This window comes from Triturus cristatus, chromosome 8 (genome assembly GCF_964204655.1).
Source record: "Triturus cristatus chromosome 8, aTriCri1.1, whole genome shotgun sequence".
In the NCBI taxonomy this organism is placed as follows: Eukaryota; Metazoa; Chordata; class Amphibia; order Caudata; family Salamandridae; genus Triturus; species Triturus cristatus.
In genome coordinates, this window is record NC_140591.1 from 370010099 (window position 1) to 370024812 (window position 14714).

Here is a 14714-nt window from a genome sequence, read left to right on the forward strand (position 1 = left end):
CACATGGTTATTGGACTTAGTTGACTGGTATTGCTGGAATACACCACGGTCGAGCAGGTCCAAACAGTGAAATGGGGTCTTAATTATATGATTGAGGATGTTAGAAGTTACAGTTTGTGATGATTTCTGTGTACCCCCTCCGATGAGGTGCAAGCAACTCTAGGTCCCACCAGTGGAATGGTGTGTTGATCCCACAATGGATGATGTTAGAACTGTATCTGAGAGTGGAGCTGGAGGTATTCCCTTCTACCAGCTGTAACCAACTCTAGGTTCCAAAAGTAGAACGGTGTGTTGACTAGGGGTGGGCGGAATTTGCGTAATTGCGTTATGCAAATCTCCGCGAAACGGTAAAAATCTCCGCGAACACGCAGAAATTCCGCGAACACGCGGAATTGCTTGTTCGCGATGCTTTTTTCCTGTTCGCAATTGCTGTTTGCGTGCTCGAGGAGAAATATCTCGCGAACATGCATTTTGAGAACGCGAACAAGCAAAAATTTCGCGAAATCGCGGAAAGCAGACTTTTGAGCAATTTCGCATTCTCCGCGGAACGCGAAATTACGCAAATTCCGCAAATTCTGCGAGCGGAACGGAATTTGCCGCCCAGGCCTAGTGTTGACTCCATAATGGACGATATTAGAACTGCATTTGAGAGTGGAGATGAAGGAACTCTCTTCGATCAGGTTCATCCAACTTTAGGTCCCAACTGTGGAATGGTGCCTTGATCCCACAATGGATGATGTCCGATATTACCTGCTGCTTGCTTTTTTCAGAAGTTTGTGTGTTGAGGTGCATCACAGTCTGTGATTCCATAGCTAACTGCTGCACATGAATATTGGGCTTGGTTGACAGTAGTCGGTGGAGTATACTGTGGTACAGCAGGTGCAAACAGTGAAATGGGGTCTTGATTCTATGATTGAGGATGTCATAAGTTAAAGTCTGTGATAATTTTTGTGTACCCCCTCTGATCAGGTGCAACCATCTCCGTGCTTCTGAATCCAACGGTATGTGGCTGTGAGTTGTGAATGACCACTGGATTTGGTGTAGACTGCAGTTCGCAGGGTTCACAATTTGGATTGCGTGGTGTGATTCTTTAATTACAGAATCCAATAGTTAAGTAATTAGAATGTCTATTGAAACATACACAATATTGTTTTAGTATACTTGCTTCAAGAAGTTTTTTTATATCAGTTATAGGTTTAGTGAAATGACCAAATTTATCTTGGAAGTCCAAAGGAACAGTGAATAGTGTAGACTGTGGAGAGATGAAATCCCATTTCGAATCGTTTTGATTTATTCATTGTAGAGTTCTCTGTAATTTATGTTGTTTTATTTTGTAAAGAGGGAGTGACAAAAAGTATTGATGGTTGTGTGTGTGAGTACTGCTTCAATGCAGACAGTAGTGTTCACAATTCCGATCGAGTTGCTATTGTAGACGATACAGTCCTGTAAGAGAAGAGATTGCTGTAATGTGCTCTATCTGCACCACTCATACGCATCATTGCAGGCTCCGCACACGTTTTCTTTGCTTCGTATATTGCAAACTGTAGAGCTCAAGTCAATGCTACGTGACTGTGGGCCCTTGCTGAACGCTTCCTCTGGCCTATACTGCAGACTTCAGTGTTCACATTTGACATTGAGTCGGTATTGTAGATGATGCATTCCTGTAGGAAAAGAAGTACAAGACAATGTTCACAAGGAATTCATTTAAACTAAACAATAGACAATCTGCAACTAGAGTTGTTGCTCTGAATTAATCATAATTAAGATAATTTGATTCATTAATGACCTTATATTGAGTCATAGTATTATTCATATACAGTTGTATTCCTTAAAAAACCCACAAAAAACTTTTCATTAAGAGTATACCTGACTTCAGCCGAAGTAGGTAACTTTATTTTGCAAATGTGGTCTGTATCACAGACGTATTAAATAAACATGAATATAAAGATATTTACACAAAAATAAATATATATTTTCTACATTTATAGTGATATTGTGACCCCAAGTGAAGTGACCATAACCTATTTTAGTGAATATTATGTGACATGGTGGGAAGACTGAGAAGGTTATTGGTAAGTTATAAAAAGGACGCGCTTAATACAATATATAATAAATAAATCCAAGCTGTCTCTTTTGTATGTTGTCGACGGCGTTTCCACCCTCTCGAGATACGGGGTCTCTTCAGGACTGTATTTCTGGGGACAGTATAGCACATACACGTGTCCATGTAGGATCCAGTATGTCAGTTGATAAGGGACGTAGGAAAGATATCCAGACGGTATTCAGTTCCGCCACGATTAAAATAATTGTTTCAGAGTGTAGATTCCTTGTGTGAATGAGGACGTTTCAGAGTGTAGGTTCCTTGCGTGAATAATCACGCTACGGCACTGACCCAATTGGTATCAGTCGCTTGTCTCATGATCAAGCAGCTTCCGTGTGTAATCCGGCTGTGTTTGCCAATTGTAGATGAGGTAGTCCTGTAGGAAAATACATTGCTCCAGTGTGTACTGTCTGCACCATGCATATGTATCATTGCAGGCTTTGCACACTCTTTTTTTGTTGCTTCGCTGATGACAAACTGGGTAGGTGAATTCACTTTACGTATCTTTGGGTCCTTTGTGACCGCTCTCTATGGCCTACACTGCAGACAGCAGTGTTCATAATTCAGATTGAGTTGGTATTGCAGATGATGCAGTGTTGATGGCAACAGATATTGCTCCTAGTACTGCCTGTCTACAGCACGCATTATCGGTGGCTGTGCACATGCTGAATGCTTTTGATGTGGTTATGTGAGTGCACTAGAACTGATGGAGCGTTTATGATATAATGTTTTTGTGTATTATTTCAGATCTATTGAGTGTGTCAGTATACCACAAGTTGTTGTTCTTTTACAATGGAATTATTTCTGTATTATTTCACATCTACTGTCCCTACCTTACTGTAGCATAAATTATTGATTGTTTTAATATTGAATCTCTGTGTGTGATCCAATGATTACTGTTGTAGTTGATGCTAGCAGCAACCATTGTCTGAAGACTGATTTAGACTTACCGCACACACATCTAGCACAGACGTCACTGGATATGTCACCATGGTAATAAAAAGGAGTCGAGCGTACCAGCCCGTATCCACTTCCACTATCTATCTGTGACCGTGTGTTCATTATCTATGCATGATACTGTCTCTGGGCCGTACTATATTACGTTGCGTTGTGGACAGCATATGCAACCATGTTACCTGTGGTATTGGAGAAAATTTCGGTAATGTAACTTTTAGGTGTATGGGTATAATAGGTGGAAGGCTACTTTAAAATGATGGCTGCATGTTGTGTGTAGTGTAAGATATGTGTGTCTTATGAAATGCAGTACAGATATTGACTAAAATGGGTGGCGTTTTCGAACTGTTACAATGGGAAATGTTATGAACTAATGAAATGCTTTTTTTTATGGTTACATGGCAATCGCAAAGCCAGTATGCAATGAGACCGCACCCGATGTGATTTTGAGAAAATATATTTATTATAATATAAGTTTATTAGAGTTAGAAATATATAACTGTTCAAAATATTTTTAATTATCGCTTGCTCTCATATACACTTTAAAGTTTTTTAGATATAGTTTTGAGACAAAAATAAAGGAGGGAATGGCATATGCAGCGCGACATCGTACGTCTATGACGTAACATAGGGCGTGGCAGCGTGCACTCGTCGCATACGCAACACGCAGCGGGCGCGACCCTATACGTACCTGACGTAACGCGCGGTTTGGTAGTGCGTACCCGTCGCATACCAAAGTAGCAGCTGGCACGACGTCATATGTACATGTTGTTACGTGGGACGCGGTGCCACAAACCCATCGGATACGAAATGCGCATCATTTAAATGTGGTGGATAGGCTTCGCGTGTTGATCAAGCTTGGTAGAATACCGGTATGGGACTGTAGTTTTCTCTTCAAAAAATAAAAAAAGATATACATATTTTGTGGGTAAGATATAAAAGATGATATAATTTGTAAAGTTTAAAAAAAGGGTGATAAAGTTGCAAAATATTAAAAAACTATTTGAAAAAATATAGGTTTTATAAATATTAAAATATGAAATTAACATTTAAAAAACCTTCGATATTCACTGAAAAAACAATAGGTTTTACAGACGTTATAGTTAGGAATTAGCATTTGAAAAACCTTAGAAATTCACTGAAAAAACCATAGGTTTCAGGGAAGTTATAGTTAGTTGGACATTGACTCATATAAAACCAGAGAAATTTGCCTGTTATAGTTAGTTGAGCTAACTATAATTCGCGCGCCTGCAATGCACTGCTGATGACTTCACATATTACATCACTCATGACATGGTCAGTGACATCACTCATGACATCACTGATGACATCTCAAATGACATCACTGATGACATCACTGATGACATCATCTAAGTGATAGTCTGATACACCTCTTCACACTGTAATATAACCTCTGATAGACACACTCTAAAATACAGACTACCGTTTTGAAAAGCATAGACACACAAATACCAGACACTAGATATCCATCCACTGATTCCTATCTATATATTGTGAGCCAGATATACACTGATACAGTCAATTATACATGGTGTCACTCATCATTACATCAGTATAATATCCACTCATACACGTATATATACATTTACACAATGCTACTGATCCAGAGTTACTCACACATCTATTCAGTCATGCCAAAAATCAATCATACACCCATGTACTCACCTATGCAGGTATATACACAACACCTGCCTTATTTATACACACATCACTTTCCTTATTTATATAGATACTATCACATACTTACTCTCTTATACAATCACTAATACATGTACACATTCATGTATGTAGACACTCTTGCAATCACTGTCTTTCACGTAGTCAATTATATACCCCAACACTCACCTATAGTGTGTAAAAACATATATAGTTACTCACATATATACAACTGAGACATCAATTCACTAATGAACACACCTGTTCACACAGTCAGCTATCTATACAGCCCTTCTGAGATGCACTTTTGAATCTATAGAACCAGTGAATCGGCCATTCAGGCATGTATGCACAGAGTCACACATCACCCACACACCTACACACCCACATAGACACTAAGACCCCCATACAGATACTCATACAATCAGTGAAAAACACATATAAACACTGATGTAGCTACTCACCAAGCCATGCACCTGCTTACACACCAAGTGAGAGACTAAGGGAGACATTCACACAGTCTAGTCACTAATCGATGCATTCAGTAACATATATTCAATCAGTGACTTATAGAGTCAGTCATGCATCTACTAAATAATGTATTCCGGCACTTTTACATCGACCTATTCTTGAATAGACCTTGGCATAGATATATATGACAAATATATAAACTTTACAGAAACACACATTCACTGGATGATGTCATCAGTGATGTCATTTGAGATGTCATGAGTGATGTCATGAGTGATGTCACTGACCATGTAATGAGTGATGTAATCAGCAGTGCATTGCAGGCGCGTGAGTTATAGTTAGCTCAACTAACTACAACAGGCAAATTTCTCTATATATATATTTACATTCACTGAAAAAACCATAGGTTTTACAGACGTTATAGTTAGGAATTAGCATTCAAAAAACCATAGAAATTCACTGAAAAAAACATAGGTTTCAGGGATGTTATACTTAGTTAGACATTTGACTCGTATAAAACCAGAGAAATTCGCCAGTTATAGTTAGTCCATGAGTCAAATGTCCAACTAACTATAACGTCCCTGAAACCTATGGTTTTTTCAGTGAATTTCAAAGGTTTTTTAAATGTTAATTTCATATTTTAATATTAATAAAACCTATATTTTTTCTAATTGTTTTTTAATATTTTGCAACTCTATTATCCTTTTTTTTACTTTAAAAACTATGTAATGTTTTATATCTTCCCAAAGAAAAATGCATATCAAACTTTTTGGGGGGAGAAAACTACAGTCCCATACCGGTACTCTACCAACCTCGATCAGAACACGAATCCTATCTACCACACTTAAATGATGTGCATTTTGTATCCGACAGGTTTGTGACACCACGTCCCGCGTAACAACATCTACATATGAGGTCGTGCCAGCTGCTACTTAAGAATGCGATGGGTACGCACTACCAAGCCATGCATTACTTCATGTACGTATGGGGTCGTACCCGCTGCACGTTGCGAATGCGCCGAGTGCACGCTGCCACACCCTGTGTTATATCATAAACGTATGGTGTTGCGCCACATACGCCATTCCCTCATTTTTTTTGTCTCAAAACTATATCTAAATAACTTTAAAGTGTATATGAGAGCAAGCGATAATCTAACATATTTTAAACATTTATATATTTCTAACTGTAATAAACTTATATTTTAGCAATTATATTTTCTCAAAATCACATTGGGTGCGGTCTCCTTGCGCACTAGGTGCGCGAATGGCATGTGACCATAAAAAAAAAACTTCATTAGTTCATAACATTTCCCATTGTAACAGTTGGAAAACACCACCCATTTTAGTCAATCTCTGAACTGCATTTGATGAGAGACACCTCTTCTGCTTAGAGAGCTTTTTCTAAACTTTTTGCAATGTACACATATCTTACACTACACACAACATGCAACCATCATCTTCATCAATACTCATGGTCTGTAAAGCAGCCTTCCACCTGTGATAGCCATACACCTACAAGTTATATAACCAAAGTTTTCCCCACTACCAGAGGTAACATAGTTACATACACTGCCCACAGCACAATGTAATATCATACGGCCCAGGGGCACTATCATGCATAGATAATGAACACACAGACACAGATAGATAGTGGAAGTGGGTATGAGCTCATGCGCTCGACACCTTTTGATTACCAGGGTCACATATCCAGTAACGTCTGTGGTGGATGCGTGTGGAGTCAGTGTAAACCATTCCTCAAGGAATAGTTGCTGCTATCATCTACTACAACAGCAATCATTGGATCACACACAGACATTCAATAATAAAAGAATCAATAGTTTGTACTGCAGTAAGGTAGGGACAGTAGATGTGAAGTAATACAGAAAAATATTCTACCGTAAAAGAAACACAACTTATGGTATACTGAGACACAATAAATAGATCAGAAATAATACACAAAAAGATTTTATCATAAAGGGTCCATCAGTTTTAGTGCACTCTGAAAGCCACATCAAAATCATTTAGCATGTCAACAACCAGCAATGATGTGTGCTGTAGACGGGCAGGCCGTACTTGGAGTAATATCTGTTGCCATCAACAGAACATCATCAGCAATAGCAACTCAATCTAAATTGTGAACACTGCTGTCTACAGTGTAGGCCAGAGAGAGCAGTCAGCAAGGGCCTACAGCTACGTAAGGTGGAATTCAGCTACACAGTTTGTCGTACGCGAAGCAACAAAAGCGTGTCTGGAGCCTGTAATAATACGTATTCATGGTGTAGACCCAGTGCACTGGAGCAATGTCTTTTCCTACAGAACTGCGTCATCTACAAGACCAACTCGATCCGAATTGTGAACACTGCTATCTGCAGTGTTAATTGTAAACAGTACTCACATGGACATTCATGAATACTTTCTCTCACTTCCTCTTAACAAAAGGCAACATAAATTGCAGAAAAATCTGCAATAAATAAAACAAAACAATTCAAATACCATTTTTGCTGTCTACAGTGTAGACTATTCAGTGTTCCTTTGCACTTGCAAATTAAATGTGTTCATTGTACTAAACCTATAAGTCATTTCAAAAAATGTCTTCAAAGAAGCATACTAAAAACATAATATTTATATTCCAATAGACGTTGTAGTTACTTGACTACTGGATTCTATAATTAAACAATCAGCACTCTACCTGAATTGTGAACACTTCTGTCTGCATTGTAGGCCAGACTCACTATTCATTAACACCTGACAGCCATGTACCGTTCAATTAGAAAGCATGGACTTGCTTGCAGCAGATCAGAAGGGGTACACAGAAATAATATAACATTTCAAATTCTGACATCCTCAATCATACAATCAAGACCCCATTTCACTGTTCGGACCTGCTGTACCACAGTGTACTCCACCGACTAGTGTCAACCAAGCACAATAATAATGTGCAACAGTTAGCTACGGAAAAACCGAGTCTGATGCACCTCAACGGAGGGAGTTCTAAGAAAACCAAGCAACAAGTAATATTGGATATCTTCCACTGTTGGGACCTACAGTTGCTTGCACCTGGTCGAAGGGAGTACCCTCATCTCCACTCTCAGATGGAGTTCTAACATCCTCCATTGTCAGATCAAGACACCGTTCCACTGTTGGGACCTAGAGTTTGACGCACCTCATCGGAGGGGGTACCACAAATCATCACACACTTTAACTTCTCACATCTTTAATCACAGAATCAAGACCCCGTTTCACTGTTCGGACCTACTCTACTACGGTGTACTCCACTAACTGGTGTCAACGAAGCACAATAATCATGTGCAACAGTTAACTACGGAAGCACAGTGTCTGATGCACCTCAACGGAGGAAGTTTTAGGAAAACCAAGCAACAAGTAATATTGGATATCTTCTATTCTGGGATCAAGACACCGTTCCACTATTAGGACCTAGAGCTGGTTGCACCTGGTCGAAGGTGGTACACAGAAATAAACACAGACTTTAACTTCTGACATCCTCAATAATAGAATCAAGACCCCATTTCAGTATTCGGACCTGCTGTACCGCAGTGTACTCCAGTGACTACACTCAACCAACCCCAAATATCCTGTACAGCAGTTAGCTACGGAAGCACAGAGTCTGATGCACCTCAACAGAGTGAGTTCTGCGAAAAACAAGCAGCAGGTAATATCGGACATCATACATGGTGGAATCAAGACACCATTCCACTGTTGGGACCTAGAGTTAGTTGCACCTGGTCGAAGGGAGTACCTTCATCTCCACTCTCAGATGCAGTTGTAACATCGTCCATTGTGGGATCAAGACGCCATTCCACTGTTTGGACCTAGAGTTGATTGCACCTGGTCAGAGTGGGTGCACAGAAATTATCACAGACTTTAACTTCTGACATCCTCAATCATAGAATCAAGACCCCGTTTCACTGTTCGGACCTGCTGTACCGTATTGCAATTTCAACTTCATGCATAGCAATGGCTGCTTCATTTTCCAGTATTGCTCGTCCAAGAAGATTGTGACTACATGGACCACTAGTTTCACTATCTTGAGAACTTTCATTACTAATTTCAGCTGTAATAGTCTTTTTCTGTTCAACTTCATCATTCAACATTTTTAAATATATAGCAAAAATTGTACATGCAACGCTACTTTTACATGTAATACAAGAATCTTCGTAACAGTCAAAGTCTCCAAATAATTCACTTTCACTACACCATGAATTAAACAGTTGCAGAAGTGCTAAATAGTGAAATTTTCCCTTATCTAAACTTTCACGACTAACTTTCTTGTGGTTTATGAGATTACTCTTTGCATGTTTTACTAAACAACCATGACATCCAACTACTGCATATTTTCCTTCTTTTACATTCTTTTTAACATTTCAAGCTGTAATGTTGAAGTACTTCATACAGACATAACTGTTCCAGATGTTGACTCCTTTTCGGTTAGTACGTGTCCAACATATTAGTTTTAAGATTGTCTGTACTGTCTGCTTCATTTACAGCTAATTCTTCAATTTCTTCAAATCATTTCAAGACTCCATTTCGTTTGCAGGCAAGACCAAAACTTACCCAAATGATTCCTCGTGACTTTGAATTTAAACTTGAAGAGCACAGTCAGTCTGAACATTCATACAATCCAATTTCTCGGTGGGAAAGCATTTTCAAAGTAAAGCTGTACAGTTCTTTACTAAGGCTTTTCTCTTGTGTAATTTCTTCCCACAGTTCTTTCATCTCTATTTTTTCTGATTTTGTTATGTACGATGTAACGTAACATGCAACAGCAATTGAGTTATCTGCAACATACTGAATGTCCATGTTCGCATTCCACATTTTTAAAATGACTGGATTGTAATTATTGATATACTTTGACACCTCTCTTCCTTTCAACTTGTAGTTATTGTTTTGAGATTTCCGAGTTATTGTGTGCCTTACAGAAGAAAAAAAATAATTTACTCTTCCTTTACAAATGACTGGACAGGAGAAACCAAACCCACATCTGGTGTAAAATTTTCCTTTAAAGTTGTAGTTTCTTCTGCAATACTTTCAACAACTGTGACTTTGGAAATGTAAAACTTGCTATCTCAAGCTTCTATCTCATTCTTCTCTTGGTATCTCACATGTCACATTCTATTCAATGAAAGACAATACTGTTTCATCAGAATCATTTCCAAATGTAGGTTCATCCTTGATCCATAGTAGCATATGTATATGAGGTGCACCTCTTGCTTGATACTTCTTTCTCCAAAAGAAATCGGTAACCTCTCCAAGAGCTGTATTCTTTTTATTGCAGATAAAAGACATTATAGGTTGAAACCTATCATTACAATATCTGCACACATACAGTTCACCACGAGTCTTTATTTCAACATTTTTTATATTGGAATTTGCTTCTCTTAGAAAGTCAAGCAAATCTTCCCATGCATACTCTGCACAGCTAAGTGAGACAAACCATGTTCTTGTACCTATTTTCCGTAACATACACTTGAGTTTTTCATGACGACAATACCAAAACTCATTTGTTCCACATTGACATGCCATCAAATTGATTAAGTGTCCTTCTAAATTTTCATCTCTTTCTTGAAGTTTCTCCACAAATTCTTTCGCAGAAAGAACTTATTGATGAACTTTAGTTTTAAGTATGTGGTTCACTGCATACGACAAAGAAGACAGATCACTTTCAAACAAAAAGGTGAAATATGTATAAAATGCACTGTCGAAATCTAGGATCTTCAGAATATAATCTGAAATTTCAAGTGGTCAAATAGAGAAAGTGGACAAGTCAAGGACTGAAGATATTTATGAACATTACACAATATGTCCCTTGCATTCAAAAGAAGTAATAGGAAGCAGCATTGAGTTATTTGAAATGAAAAAAGCACAGGGAACTCCAATAAGTGTATGGGAGAAAACCTTGGAAGGTCATTATTTGCCACAGGTGTTTCCTACAGGAGAAGGTGGACGGTATAATGATCCACGTGAACCGATTGCAGCTTCAGAATATTGATCAACAAGATTCATCTTCTAAACTTATTACCTGTTCACCTACATTTACAGTTTTGTAATAAATATTGTTCTCTATAAGATGTAAGGTAGCCTTTTCAACTTTATTAACACCCACAAAATCTTTCCATATTTTCTGACTTTTTGTTACTACAACATTTACTAGAATGACTACTGCCTAATTTTCCTCTTTCACTCCAGCAATAGTTTCAATATTTTTCTTAAAATCCAAAGGTAAGTACACCACTCTTCCTTCAAACCTCTTTGCAAGTCTGTTGGTGACAGTTTACATGTTTTAGGCTCCATCCGAATTATAGTTTGAAAAGAATTAACACATTGAATTAGAACAGACTCATATGTTTTCAATTCTGCCACTTCCTCCGGAATAGCTACTAATTCTAAGTTATTATGACCTGCTCTAAAAGGCATTTTGTTCTCTTCTAATTTGTTATACCAATATTTACATATACGTTGATAACTTCTTAACTCAAATTGACCTTCCACCAACAAGTAAATTGTAAATACTACCCACTTACCATTGCTCTCCTTTTCACTTTTCAAATACAAATCAACATTCCTACTTTGACTTTTATAATCAGTACATCGACAACAAACACAAACATAGTCTCGTAGTTCACACCACTACATTAAACTTTCCAATTTCTTTTTCAAACTGATCAGTGCTAATCACTTTCCCATCTCCTCCAACAAAATTAGTAATAGTCAAACTTTCACGTTCTATGAACTGCTCCTCTGAACCAAAATATTGCATTTCAATATCATCACACTTTTTTTAAACAGCTAATAAAGAAGCATATAAAAGACTTGTACTCAGTTCACTTAAAAATAATGCAGAACGTTTTACATAGTACACTTTCCTCACAAACTTCCGCATTTCTGAATAACATACTGCTAACATCCTCAACTGATAAAAAACACTTTTACAAACTTTTTTTCAAAGACAAGCCAGAGAATGCCCATACTTCTCAGTATATTTTCTTACATGACATAGATCTAGTCCTTGTAACAACTTAACGTTCTGTTTAATACTTTCTCTTCAAAATCACAATGAATAACTTCTGTTTTAAATTGAAAGCACTATCCACTATTCTTTCAATACGCTGTTTCTCTCTCAATTCAAAAACATTCCTTTTATATTTGAAGCATTCTTTCATTGAATTCTTAATCACTCTAGATCGAAAAAGTCTCTGATGATTTACATGAAACTCCTTTTGTCTCCGAGTAACAGATACTATTTCTTTATCATCTTTCCTTTTCCTGGTATTTGAAATTGAACTCTGCTTCACCTTACTTGAAAAATTCCTATTTTTCCTCTTGTGTTATTCTTTTTTCATGTTGTACTTATAGTAGTACAAAGTTTTTCTGTACTACTCCCATTTTTTCCAAATACAAACTTTTGCCTTTTGCACAAATATATATTTTTCTTCTCTTTTTTTTTTAACTTCTTCTTGGCATTTCCAAATTTTAATCCAAACAAAATAAATTTTTGAAAAAAAAATTAGATTCAAATATTTTTCACTATGTTAAAATTATAACATACAATTACAAAACTTCCACTAACGACTTCCATACCCAGTGCTGCAACGTGATTGAACACGACAGAGCAGCACTAACATGACAAGTAATGCCATAGAACATACAGCAAGTATTTATTAAATTATTTACAAACCCCTTTACAATTTATATGTAACTGCACTACCTCGTACTTTTCACCTCTCCGCCGCAGCCCACCACCCACACCACCCTCTCTGCAACCCACCACAGACAACTTTAGAGATAGTATTTAAAAAAAATGTTAATCTATGTACTTAAGATATTATCAACGAAAAAGCACACACAAAAATTACCATTATTAGCCTACAATTTTATCTACAACTTTCCAAACATAACACTGCCCCCCCCGGTTCCCGGTTTTAAGTGCGGGGGGGGGTGTCTGAGAAACAGCACTTTATTTTAGGTGGCCTCGAAACAGGTCTTTATGGGGGTCTACTTTCGGGCTCGCAAACCTCATCCCTTTTTTGTTTTTCTTTATTGCACTGCAGTGAGACTGTGAGAGCATGCACATTACTCACTACTTAGAAGTGCAGACATCATGCCAGTTGACTCGCATTGTAGGAGAAGGGAAATCCTTTAAAAAGACACTTTTTCTCTCAGATTCGCCTTCTCTTTTTGCAACGCAGGAGCAACATCATCGTGGGGTAATTAGCAAACACACCACCAGGCGCACATCGCCCATTGCCCCGGACTCTCTCAAACAACTTCCCGAGCGCACACACACAGCCGCACCGAGTACTTCACAGGATTTCAAAAGATCATTTTTTGGTCAAGAAGACTCTGTTCTTTTTCACCCCTTTTTACAGCCCCTACATCCCCACTCTGCCTATTGCTGAAAAAATTAGTCTCCCCCGAAATTTCGCTCTGGTTGCGCCTGGAGCAAGCAACTCCAGCACGAACCTGCTCTGACCTTACACATTCTCTTGTTTTAGGGCTACGAAAACCCACGCTTTGCCTGCCTCACTTAGTTCTCACTAGGGGTGGGCGGAATTTTCGAAATTCACTTTCGCAAATTATCGCGAAAATGTTAAAAATCTCCGCAAACACGTGGAAATATCGCGAAGATGCAGAAGTTTTTTTCCCGCCCGTTCGCGGTATTTTCTGCGTGGTCGCGGCTCGCCAACTTACCCATGCGGTTGCTCGCGGGCGCGGCCATCTTGTTTTCACTTGTCTCGCGGTGCATGATCGCGAGAAGAAAGACGTGATCGCGCGACGCATGACGTTACTGCGGGCGCGAACTGTCGCGAGACAGCGCAAATGGCTACCAATAATCCAACATCTCGTGGAGAACGCGACCGGATCGGGAAAACTTGTCGGCGAAAGCGGGGATTCAGGTGAGGCGATCGCGCGCACGCGAGAATGTATTATTTTACAGCGCGAGCAAGAAACAAATTATCGCTACACTGCGGAATGCGGAAATTTTGACATTTTTGTGCTTTCCGCGGAATGCGAAAATGCCAAATTATCGCAATTTCCACGAACGGAACGAAATTTTGGCCCAGGCCTAGTTCTCACATCCCCTCTTTAATATGAATATAAAAGCTTTCCACTTACTTTTATATTCCTATACTGTACTTCACATGGAAATATAGAAATGAAGGTTCTCACCACCCCAAATTACCTCTCTGGTATACTTTCTCAAGTGTAAGAAATACAGGTATTCAGTATCTGTCAGTCACGGCCCCTTTTAAAGAGTGTACCTATATACAACTCGACAAAATGTTATGTTTCTAAATTAACTTCTTACACTTAAACGCTCCTTTACATTTCTTTCGCTATATGTACCTTTCTTTGAAACACCGCCACAGAAGGATGGTTATTCTTTATAAAATAATCTGCCTGTCAATGCTTTTCGCAAACCTTTTCAACCCCTTAACAGGCTGAATGGATGAGTATAATACGTCCTATTTAGGATCGGGGGCCGACGATGCCCG